The sequence below is a fragment of the Mus caroli genome, unplaced genomic scaffold (genome assembly GCF_978045245.1).
Source record: "Mus caroli unplaced genomic scaffold, Mus_caroli_1 scaffold_6, whole genome shotgun sequence".
In the NCBI taxonomy this organism is placed as follows: Eukaryota; Metazoa; Chordata; class Mammalia; order Rodentia; family Muridae; genus Mus; species Mus caroli.
In genome coordinates this window covers 95,321,582-95,334,451 of record NW_028227261.1, presented here as the reverse complement: position 1 = coordinate 95,334,451, position 12,870 = coordinate 95,321,582, and positions in this window count along the sequence as shown.

The window sequence follows — 12,870 nt, the reverse complement described above, 5'->3', positions numbered from 1 at the left end:
AAATGAGCTCTATAGTGTTAGGGGTACCCCAATCTTCAAGATAATTGGTGATTTGGTGACATAACTGGAGCCCAGAACACAAAGCTAAGCTTGTGAGAATATTTTGCTTCCTTTTATTCATGGAGTAATTCATATAAAAATCTAACTTTTATAACATTTTTCTTTTTATTCATTGCTTTGGCAGCAGTGGGACAAAGCCTGTAGAGTCACTGGTGTCTCCTGGGGTTCAGGCTGTCTGGGTGGGATGGGCAGTGGTCAGGACAATGTTTTGAAGAGCAGATGGAAAGGCAGAGCTCTAAAAACTGCCCCCACAGTTTCTACTGGAACCCCACGCTCCTCATAACTTCCCACATGACCCAGTTTACCCCCAGCACCATACTGCAGAGTCCTTTTCCATTCATATATAGGCCTCAAAGGTGATATCCATTCGATGTTTTTATTTAAATCGCAGGAAATCGAAGACATTGACATTTGGTGTCAGAAGTAGATTTGAACATGCTGCTGGTTCAGACCTGCATGACCTTTCAACCAAACCACGCTGACTACCACAGTGAAAAATTAAAACACTCATGTTCACAAGCCCAGTCAGCACCCTGATCACATCCCCATAAAAGAGAGGGAAAGCTAAACAAAAATGGATCGACCATAACAGGATATGCTGAGCTCAGCTCTTAGGTTATCTTATTCACCGGTCATCTGCTCCCGTTTGGTCTGTTTACAAGTCAGGAAATGAAGCAAAAGGGAAGACGAGGAGCAAGGGAACTCTAGAAGTTTCTCTGAGAACCGTGGTTTTCTCAAATCTTATCAGCAGCAGCACTGAGACAAGACAAGCCTGTAACTTCTCCAAGATGCTACTGGGCCCTGTCAGTATTGCCTTAAGTATTTCAAAGCAGCATCCTTCCCCAGCCTCAGTTAGGCCTTCCAGAATGTTTCACCCCAAATCAATCAGACCTATTCGTACTCACAGAGATACTCACTCAAAAGAAAACAAAAGGTGGGAAAGATGGTTCTGCTTGTAACGTGCTTGCTTTGGAAGCATCAAGACCTGAGTTCCACCCCCAGAATCCAGATGTGGTCAAAGGTAAAGACCAAACATAGCAGCTTTACCTGGGTGCTTCTAGCAGTGACATGCTCAGCTGCAAACCCCAACACTGTGGGTGATAGATGAGACAGTGGACACAACCCAGATAATCACACTTCCCCGGAGGCTTAGCTGTAAAGAGAAAATGAACTGCATCCCGACAGCAACACCGAGGGGTGGGGAGGCTGGGAAGGCAGCTCAGTCAGTCAAGGACTTACCACAGAAGCATGAAGACATCACTCCAATCTCCTGTGTCCTTTATTACTTACGGAAGACATGTGGAGGAGGACGGGAGAGACGGCTCAGCAGTTAAGGGCAGTAGCTGCTCTTCCAGAAGACCCAATTTCAATTCCCAGCATGCATGTGGTGCTTAACAATTGTCTGTAGCTCCAATTCCAAGAGATCTAACACCCTCCTCTGCCTCTGTGGGCATCACACAGACATACATGCAGGCAAAACAACCATACACATAGAATAATAAAGTAAATGTTTAAGCCTTTAAAAGTTGATGCATTATTATTATTATTATTATTCCAAAGCTGAGGAGGTAGAAACAGGAGAATCCCTGGGGCTCACTGGCTAGCAAGCTCATCTGAGAGACCCTGGTGTACTGATTGCTCTTAAAGAATGACTCTGGAAAGATGACCTCTGATCTGTACACATACATGTGCACATATACCTGAACACATGTATATCACACACACACACACACAAAATCTGGAATCTAAGGAAAATTGTTTTGAGTTTCTTGTACACACTGACTGGGCTTTGGATGTGGGCATGTCTTCCTCTTGATAAGAAAGCTCCTGAGAAGGAGCCATTAAGACTCAGATGAAAGGTAATCCCCTTTAAGAAGCTGGCAATCACACACACTGTTCCCTCCCAGGGCAGCGAATGGAGTCTTGGAGTCTCGGGTTGGATCTTCTTAAGCTTTGCAATCTAGTGGAAAGACTCCACCTGCCACAGAGTCTCAAACATCTGAAAGCTGGGGACTCCAGCAGTGACTGACTGGGGGTGGGGGTGGCGTGGGGGATGGGAGCTGGAAGGCGCAGGCTGGGTTCTAAGGAGACAGACTGTCTTCATATCACAGAGACTTCTACTTCATAAGTAGTTTTAGACAAGCAACTGTTCAGATCCGGCCTGGCTCCTATTCACATCTTCCAATGAGACTCATAACTATCCCAGGGGCAGACAAAGGCTGTTTGTTTGTTTGTTCATTTGTTTTTGGAGAATATTTTCATTGTGTAGAAGAGATGACTGAAAAACAGGGGTTCAAGCAAAAGCCAGAAAAGACTTCTGACTCCAGAACTCGGATCCCAGCCTTTCTGTCAGAGGCAGCTTCCTTACAGAGCAGGCTCAAAGATGTGCCAGCTCAGAGGAGGGGCTCAATGAGAGCAAGCGGCAGGGCCTGCTTCCCAGGAAGAAGTAGGAACAATATCTCTGCTTTTCAACACAAACAAACCCACAGTTTGTGAATCCCGACTACTCCGGCTCTGCAGGAGGTCCATCCTGAGATTTGTTTGGGCTTCTGCAGGAGAATTGGCTCCATTTCCAGTGAGATTACACAAAAGCCAAGGCCACCAGAACCAGAGAGGAAACTGTCACATTGTCTGTCCCTTGCCTAGTCCACTAGTCAGCTGCAGCCCTGGTGAGTGGCTGCCACAAGCAGAAGTACTCAGAGAGGGTTGAGGGTGTGGAATTTGTGTCAGAACTCATCTTAGAGAAGCCCCCCTTCCATTCTGTTCCTTGTTCTGGGTTTGGGGCCTCTCCAAGCCTCCATTCACCTGCGATCCCATTGAAACTCTCTCCTTTTATCTGCTGCCCCTAAGTGGCTGTGCTACTGTAAGTATGATAGTATAACAAAGGGTGAGACTGGGGTGGGAGACAAGGGCAAAGGAACAGTCTCAGGCCTCAGAACCAGCCACAGCTCTTGGAGCAAGGCAAGTGTCAGGCAGTGGGTTTGCAAAACCGTGACCTTATCCCTTCCTCAGTGCCATCGCTTCAAGTGTGAGTTTGAGTGATTTTGCATGTAACTTGAAAGCAAGCATTGGCCAAAGGTAAAAGAATGAGCTTAACTGTGTTCCAAGAAGATGTTTTTGATGGATGCTGAAATTTTAATTTCGTGTAATCCCATATGATACAGAGAGAGAGAGAGGATTTCTCTGTTTGACCCTGGCTGTCCTGGAATTTGCTCTAAAGACTGGGTTGGCCTTGAACTCAGAGATCTTCATGCCTCTGCTTCCCAAGTGCTGGGATTAAAGGTGTGTGCCACCACCACCACCCAGCAAAATATTTTCTTCTTCTTCTTCTTCTTCTTCTTCTTCTTCTTCTTCTTCTTCTTCTTCTTCTTCTTCTTCTTCTTCTTCTTCTTCTTCTTCTTCTTCTTCTTTTTTAAAAATCCAAAACATTATAAATATAAGGCTGAGGTGTAAGTCTGTGGTAGATCTCCTGCCTAGCATACTTGAGGCCCTGGGTTGGGTTCCCAGCACCCTGACATTAAAACTGTAATGTCTTGGTTCATGAGTCATGTAAAACCTGTGTATGGTTCATGCATGAACTGGGTTGCCATGGTTGTCTACATGATTTCATCCAAGGTCTGCAAGCCTCCTGGAAGTTGAGTATTCTGGTTATCTTCTCCATAACTAAGAGCGTCTGTACCCATAATCCTGTGAGATCTTCCTCCACTCCACAGGCTGTCACCTCCTTGATAGTTTCTGAGGTTCAGTGAAAAGTGGATCATAGAAACACATTATTTTTTAATGTATGTGTGTCTCATGAACATGTGTTTGTGTGCATGCGGAAACCAGAGGACAACTGTGGGTGTCACCCTCAGGGACACACCATCTACTTCCTTTGCTGCAAGATTGCTCATGGGCTTGGAGCTCACCAGTGATCTTCGTATCGCTGCCTTCCCGGTGCTGAGATTACATGTGCAGGACATTTTTATAGGGGGTGCTGGTGATTGAACTCAGTTCCTTATGTTCAAAGGCAAGCACTTTACAGACTGAGCCATCCCCACAGACCCCAGAATCCCATTATTTATAGAAATCCTGGACTAAGTCCTTCAGGCCTCACCTTCCATGTAAAGAGCTCAGGATGTTTCTTTGGCATAGGTTTTGTTAAAAACCTCTGAAGGGAAGTGACTCTGTTATGGTGACAAAGCCAGGTGACCACCCAGCATTCCTCTGGATATCATTTCCTCAGCCACTGAAGATGAGACATTGTCCTGGCTTGCAAACAGCTCTGTACTGTGATAGCTGCTGGCGCCCCTGTTAGCTGCCCACCTCTGAAGATCTTAACAATGTGTCTGTGGTACAAAGACCACCTACCAGCCAATTTCCATTTCCCCACAAAAGTTCACTCACCTATACTAAATGGTTTAAGCCCTGTGAACCTTCAGCCTTAATTCCAAGATTGGGGTTGGAGGTGTACGCCACCACTCTTCCAATGAGGACCTTCCATCTCTGGCTGGAATGGCTCTCTTCCCTTCTCCTGTTCACCTAGCACACTCTCCAAGGTGCTGGTGTCCTCCTTGCCCTATCTCAGGCTGTGGTAACCTGATTGGCTCTAAGCTCCCCGGGGAGGAATATAATATTCCATGCACAAGGCGATCTGGACGAGGAAAAGCTCCCCTGGAGGGCGAGGAAGGGTCCATGACGCCTAGAAAATATAGACACTGTGTGCTGGGAACCTGCTCTTGTCGGACCTCTGAGGGCAGGTATCTGTGCCGAAAGCTCACATTGCTCTTCTCTGAACTACAAAGCAGAAACCACTGTCCACATAGATTCCCCATTCCTTCTGTGTGTCCGAACTGATCTTTGACAATGAGGTCATTTATTTAATTTGTATGCTTAACTTCACGGAAATCTTAAATCAAGACTTATTAAGTGAGCAGGGCAGTGGTGGCACACACCTTTAATCCCAGCACTTGGGAGGCATAGGCAGGCAAATTTCTGAGTTCCAGAAATTTCTGAGGCCAGCCTGGTCTACAGAGTGAGTTCCAGGACAGCCAGGGCTGCACAGAGAAACCCTGTCTCAACTTATTAAGTGAATGAATAGACAAGTGGATCTCTCTGTCTCTCAGAATTTAGCTAGTATTTGCCTAATTTCCCCCGTAGTTACAGAGAAAAGCTATTTTATAAACTATTATTGCACAGAGTCATGGAAAGCGCTCTGACCTGATTGACACCTTTTTTAAACAAGTAAATGATTTTTTAAAATCAGGATGGCTACCGCCAATCTGCTTTCAACACCAGAAAATGGGGGAAAGGGATGGGAGAGGGGATGGGAGAGGGGACGGGAGAGGGGACAGGGGAGGCAGCCATTGAAACCATGCCCTTTATCAGCAGATCTTCGGCCCACTGACACCCACTTCAGGACCCTGACTAGATCTGTGTCTCCATTGGTTTCACCTCCTGGCAGTGAACCTGAATATTCATCATTTTTCATTTTACCCCCTGATAAGGAGTGGAGACATCTTGGGCATGGGAGGGACCAAGCTAAACGCTACTCCAAGTTCCTAAGTAATTGTGTGTACTTGCTAGCTTTCCTCTCAGCTAGAATGTATTACAGAACCAAAGGAGCCAGACCAAAGTGGAGCTCACTAGCCAGCCATCAGCAGCAAATAACAGCCACCCCAGATGCAGATGGTGACACGGTTAGTGACTTAATCCATGGCTTTAATGAAAGGCTTTACAGACTTTCCAGGAAGGAAAACACCCTCCAACAGACACCACTGGGACAGTCTGCTGCCAGGAGAAAAACTCAGTCCTACTTGACACACATAGTGCACATAGTCACATCACAAATAAGGTTTCTGTTTTCCTGGTTTTTGAGACAAGGTCTCCCTATGTAGACTGACTGACCAGGAACTCACTACAGAGACGAGGCTGGCCTCAGACTCACAGAGCATTCTCACAAATCTGCCTGCCTCTATCTACCCACTGCTTTGATTGGAGGCCTTTGCCAGTCCATCCTGTCATACAAATAAAATTAAGGAGAATAATTCTACGCCTTTCTGACCAAAGGCAGCGAAGATCCAGACAGGATCTCACCAGCCCCCGTTAAGGCGATTTTTATATTACTAAATGGTTGGGGAAGCAGATTAGAAGAATCCTATCCAATGACCTGTGACAATCACATGAAACATTTCAGAGTCTACAAAGGAGTGTTGGAGACTTTACCTGTTCACATAGGTCTCACCTGTGGCTGCTTCAGGGCAACATACAAAGACTTACAGCATAGACCTCCATGGTCTTTGAAGTCTGAAACACGTACAGCCTGCTTCTTTCCAGAAAACCTTCAGCTCCTCAGAGAACCCATGAGATTAAGTCAGTCCAGGCTGCTGCTGGAGGGAAATTAACCTGAAGAGAGCTCAGGCTCTCCCACTGTTGGAAACTAAGCGCTACCTCCTTCTGAAGCTGACACGGTCTCGTTCAAGGGTGCCCACCACAGCCTCCTGGGTAAGTTCAGGTTGCCTTTCAAGATCCTGGCCACTGTAACTTCGATCTGTCCTAGAATAAGGTTGGGGATTCCCATGAAACTAAAGTGCAAGGTGGGGACCGCAGAGAAGGAAGTGAGGGGGGCTAGAAGGAAATGGGGGGCTTAGGGAGCAGATAAGGGGCTTTCTCAGGACCATGTTTTGCATATATAAAGATAGCCCAAGGCCTTAAAGGAAACTGACTGAGGAAACCGTAATTCTGCTCTGTGGTAACAGATGGGTTACTCCTTAGGACATATCTGACTGTCTGACTAAAGGCCAACACACAGAGAAACTCTGAGCAGAAAGTTCTAGGGAAGGAGACCCCCCCCAACTGTTCTGCCATTTTGTTGAGCTGTGTGGGAAGGATCTCAAAAGTTCATTGGTTCTTCTCATGAATGGAGAAGTAGAAGAAGGAAGTGGAGGAAGATGGGAGGAAGAGGAGGAAGACAGGAGGAAGAGGAGGAAGAGGAGGAAGACAGGAGGAAGAGGAGGAAGAGGAGGAAGAGGAGGAAGACAGGAGGAAGAGGAGGAAGACAGGAGGAAGAGGAGGAAGACAGGAGGAAGAGGAGGAAGACAGAAGAGGAGGAAGACAGAAGAGGAGGAAGACAGGAGGAAGAGGAAGAAGACAGAAGGAAGAGGAGGAAGACAGAAGGAAGAGGAGGAAGACAGAAGAGGAGGAAGAGGGGAAAGAGACAATCGCAACAGCAGATAGCAAGAATATCGATTATTTAATCTGATGCTATCCAGTAGACATCCTCATTCTTTCTTCAGATGAAGCAGGGGTTACAGCTGTGCATGGCCATGCCTGGATTTTAGGTGGGTGCCAGGGACCCATACTTGCTCAGTAATTACTAAATCCACTGAGCCAACTCCCAGACCCAAGTATCTATATTTCTAAAGCATCCTCAGTGATTCGAGTGTGTGAGAAAAGTTGCGCGCCAGGGTTCTAGGGCTTCTGAGGCCACTGACAGTGTGAGGCCTGGGTGTGAGACTGAGGCGTGTGAGCTTTGTCAAGGTCTAGTGTAAAGACAGACACCTGAGGTCCCTGATGTGGCTGAGTCTACTTCCTGCAGGTAGGAAACTTGGGGTTCAATTTAGAGGGAATCCCCATCCTGCAGACTGCTAAAAGAGACGTAGTAGACTCTACTACAAACAAAAATCAGAAAGTCAGAAGAGCTTTGGCACACAGTGAGTGACTTTTTCACTGTACAGAAAAAGAGATAGAGGTATCGTTAGCGATTAAAGAGATGCTACTTATGCTATGAAGCTGAATATGAGGACTGTAACAAGCCCTGGCTGTCCTGCACCCAATCTGTAGACCAGGCTGGCCCCCACCTCAGAGATCCACCTGCCTCTCTCTCCCCAGGGCTGGGGTTACAGTCAAGCACCGCCATGTCTGGCAGTGCAGATTATTTTTACATGCAAGCACCTAGAACAAACACCTATTCAAAGTTTACAATGCTCAAAATGTATTTGCCAAGAAACAAAATGAACCATAATGAAATTTGAAAACTAATCAACTACAGTGTCACCTTGACATCAGAGAACAAAGGCATTTGTTAGTGTTTAATTTTCATTCCTGAGACTTGGTCTTTTAGTAGTCTTCTAACAGACAGGATATTAGTATGTGTGTGCGTGCACACACACACACACACACACACACACACACTCACATGCACTAACATACATATAGAACTCACATACATTCATACACACACATACAAAAACATCATAAACATATACACATTCACACTCATTCACAGTCACACACATACATATAAACGTGTTCATATACACACATGCTCACACACATGCCATGTACACACACTCACACACACATGCACTCAAACACATAAAACCACACATATACATACACACACTCACACACATTAATACATGCACAGAAACATCATAGACACTCACATAAACACACACACACTAAAACAACAATAGCAGAGCTTAGACTTTAGAGCACCAAGATTAGAATCTCAACCTTATTAGGTTGTGGTATGTGACCTTGGATAATGACAACTCTGTAAACCTATTTTAAAAGAGGGAGGAGGAGGAGGGGGAGGAGGAGGAGGGGGAGGAGGAGGATGAGGATGATAATGATAGTGATTGATGGTGGTAATGGTGGTGGTGGTAATGATTGTGGTGATGGTAATGGTGGTGGTGATGGTGGCAGTGGCGGTGAGTGTGGTGATGGTGATGACAATAGGTGACAATTAAATACCCATAGCACATGTTGCTTACACATACTGGGCTCCATGCCTAGAATAGCATTTTGGTAGGTGCTAGTTATTCCTCGAGTCATATTCTACATACTCTACTTATAAACGAAGGGACTCAGAGCCTTCACCTATTATCATTTATTACATAAGGATCATATAGGAATCTAAAATATCTTGGCATTAATAAGAGATGCCTAGTTTCACTTAGAGACATATCAGTTTTGTTTCACCAATTGCTGGATTGATTACTATCTGACTGTTTTTGTTTTTTGTTTGTGTGGTTTTTTGTTTTTTTGAGGTAGGATCTTATTCAATAGCTCAAGCTAGCCTCACACTTTCCATATAGTCCAGGCTGATATGGAACCTACTCTATAGCCCAGGATATATATATAACCCAACATTCAGGAGGCTACAGCACGACGATTGTAAATTTGAAGCCAACCTGAGCTACATAGTAATTAATATATTGTCTCAAAGATTAAAAAAGTTATTGCATGGAGAAATCCAACTGTCTTTATCCTCATCTCCCCTCCACAGGGGTCATTTAAATCAGCTTATGTGGAGCCCTGCTTCCGCATGCAGGGAAACGTGTATATTCTCTTGTCTAGTACACAGAAATTAGCATGTTACATATTTATTATTAACAATTTAATCTTCTTGCTTAAAAGTGTGCCTGAGAGCTGTTTCAGGTGTGTGTGTGTTTGTGTATGTGTGTGTGTGTATGTGTGTGTGTGTGTGTATGTGTGTGTGTATGTGTGTGTGTGTGTGTGTGTGTTTGTGTGTGTGTTGGGGGTGGATAGGATGTGTTTGTGTGGATGCGTGTGCTTCTGCCTGTACCTGTGGAAGCAAGAGGCCAACCTGTGTCACTCCTGGGAGCTGTCTACACTGTTTTTGAGACAGAGTCTCTCCCCTAGCCTTCTAGTATAGCGAGCCCCAGGATCCAGCTGTCTACACCTCCCTAGCACTGAGTTTGCAGGTGCAAGCCGCCATGCCTGGGTTTTAGAATTTAGAGCACAATATGAGTTCTGGAGAGGAGACCAGGTCCTGTGTTTGTGCAGCAGGCTCTTACAGGCTAAGCCACCCCTCACCCCCTCCATTTGGTTATCTTTAGATCTCACCAGTCACATTGGATAGTCTTTGATCATTTACTTCCTTTTTTTAAAAAAATCCTATCATTTCTGCAAACCCTTCACACAGTCACTTTGCATTTTGCCAGTGTTTAGTATCCAGAGTTCCTGGAATATCTGCATGACAGCTAAGGACCTGGCTTCGATCCCCAGTGTCTAAGGTCCTTAAATGCCTGCTCATCACTGAAATATGTTCACAATAACAATGGAGCTTGTGTGGCTCCAAGGAGATTACTTCCTCCAGAAAGTCCACCCATCTCTCCAGGATCCAGGCCCAGAGAGTGCCTACGACCCACAGTAACCTCAGTACTATGTAAGATCGTTTGTTTAATCTGAGTCTCATTTAGCATCTCCCATCTCCCATTGGAACCAGAACTTAGGTCTATATGGAAGCCTTAGCAGTGTTTCTCCGAGTACATTTCTGGACCTGCGTTTAACAACTGTGTCTCAGCACCAGCATCTATCTATCTATCTATCTATCTATCTATCTATCTATCTATCTATCTATCTATCATCTATCTTATCATATAGTTCACTTCCTGGTAGAACCCCCTTCTCCTTCTTGTTCTCTAAAATGTTCTAAGTCCTCCACAACTGTTTCCTTTCCTGAATGAATCCTGAACCCTTAACTCTTTTTAAACCATCTGCTCTCACAGTGAGACAATCTGTAACGATCAATGATGACACGTTAATAACCAAACCTGACGCCAACAGGAACCTGAACTAAAGAACAAAGGCTAAGGACAGGGACGTGGTGGTATGGGAAGCCAGGGTTGTGTAACGCGCTCTAAAGAATCCAGCTAGATAGCACGTGGAACAAATTGGGGGACTCTCACCACCTAACTCAAATCTCTGGTTCATAAGCGCGGGGCGGTGTTGCAGGTCCTAAGTGAAAGAAATTCCAAATGCCTTCAGTGTGAGCTCTGGGAGAACCAGCAAGTTGGTGGACGAATAAGAAACACTCCCTTTGGAAGCCACCGAGCCACCGTCGTTCACCGAGGAATGACATTTTGCAGGACACACTGTCCGGCTCAACACAGCACACAGCCAGGTTGCTGTGGAGTCTGGAGGCACAGCCTGCCACCGTCACAGGAGGACGGAACAATCCCCTGCTGACACAATTGGAAAATGAAGAGAGGAAAGAACTCATTTCTCTGGTCTATAAACTGTTTTTTAAAACAAAGGCCACCTTGCCAATTAACAAAACTCAGTGAGCTGCTGTTTCCTGTAGATAATGTGCAAAACAAGATGAGAGATTAATGTAAACAATGTTGTCCAAGAAAAGCAAGGCAGGCAGGCAAAATGAGCTCATTGGTGCAACAGTAACACAACTGTTTGGGGCGAAACCACTCACTTTCTGATCAGCTCTGGTCAGCCATGTAGAAGATACAAGCTTACAGCTAAGGAGATCACAGATGCTAGAGGGGAGGTTACTACTGATGTTTTGCTAAATTGTCATCAGAGTGTGTGTGCTTATCTACACTGACTACGCAGCTCCCAGCCATGGTCAAGAGAGGCTTCCTTTTGCAGTGGGCATTAGTTAATGCAGAGATTTATTTCTTTTTTCTTTTCTTTTCTTTTATCTCTTCTTCTTCTTCTTCTTCTTCTTCTTCTTCTTCTTCTTCTTCTTCTTCTTCTTCTTCTTCTTCTTCTTCTTCTTCTTCTTCTTCTTCCTTCCTTCCTTCCTTCCCTCCTCCTCCTCCTCCTCCTCCTCCTCCTCCTCCTCCTCCTCCTCCTCCTCCTCCTCCTCCTCCTCCTCCTCCTCCTCCTCCTTCTTCTTCTTCTTCTTCTTCTTCTTCTTCTTCTTCTTCTTCTTCTTCTTCTTCTTCTTTTCGAGACAGGGTTTCTCTGTGTAGCCCTGGCTGACCTGAAACTCACTTTGTAGACCAGGCAGGCCTTGAACTCAGAAATCCGCCTGCCTCTGCCTCCTGAGTGCTGGGATTAAAGGTGTGCGCCACCACTGCCCGGCAATGCAGAGATTCCTGACTGGTCAAAGTGCTGAGAAGCGGCTGATGAACGGGATAATACACCGCATATGCATATGAAATTGCTCACATTTTAAAAGATAGAGAAGCAGAGTGATGGGAAAAGAGATATTTTAGGATGAGATGAGCATCCTGTATACATATTCTGAAATGAGCAAAACTAACCTGTAAGCCCTGCCTGCCCAGGAACCAGGTAACTTCCTGGAATGCTGGGAATTGTATGTAGTTCTGGAAAATAACAAGGCCTTCCTCATGGGAAAATATGGTGGCCTATAGGTTTGTCCTTATAAGCCCCTGCAATATGTGGTTTGAGGCCATTCCAGCTGGAAAATTCTGTGGAATGGTCTTGACCAAAGTTTAGTTCTTGATCAGTATTTAATATTTAATAAAGCTTGCCTTAAGTTTGGCCCAAAATGATGGAGTCTGTTTTCCTGGAGAATTGCAGAATTAACAATGCATATACAGGATAACAGACAGAAGAGGGATATGGTGGAGGATACCAAGCTGTAGCCTTCCTATACTAGCTAACCCCTTGCTCTAAGAGAAATGTCTTATATGGATTTTTATGGGTGACTATGTGGGTCCCAGCAGGTGATTGACTCAAGCCCAATGTGGGTTTTAAGTAGCTTCTTCAGAAGTATGGGCTCTGTGCGGCTTATCTTATTCACATGGGTGGGCAAGAGCTGCAGGCCAGCGGATCTGAAGACATAAAGAATCCAAGTTGTGTATAAAGGGACACATGTCTGGGGTTTTTGGTGGTCAGAAATTCTGACAAACAGATTCTCCTTCTAGATGACCTTCTACCTAAACTACACAAAGCTTGATTCATCTTCCCCCACCATTTGTTAAGGTGTTTATGAGTGATTTAGGCAGACTACCTGATTGTTAGTGATTGCCTTAGGAGCTACCAGCAAGAGACCCGGGTGGATCAGAAACTCACATGTAACAGCTTTCCAACCACAAT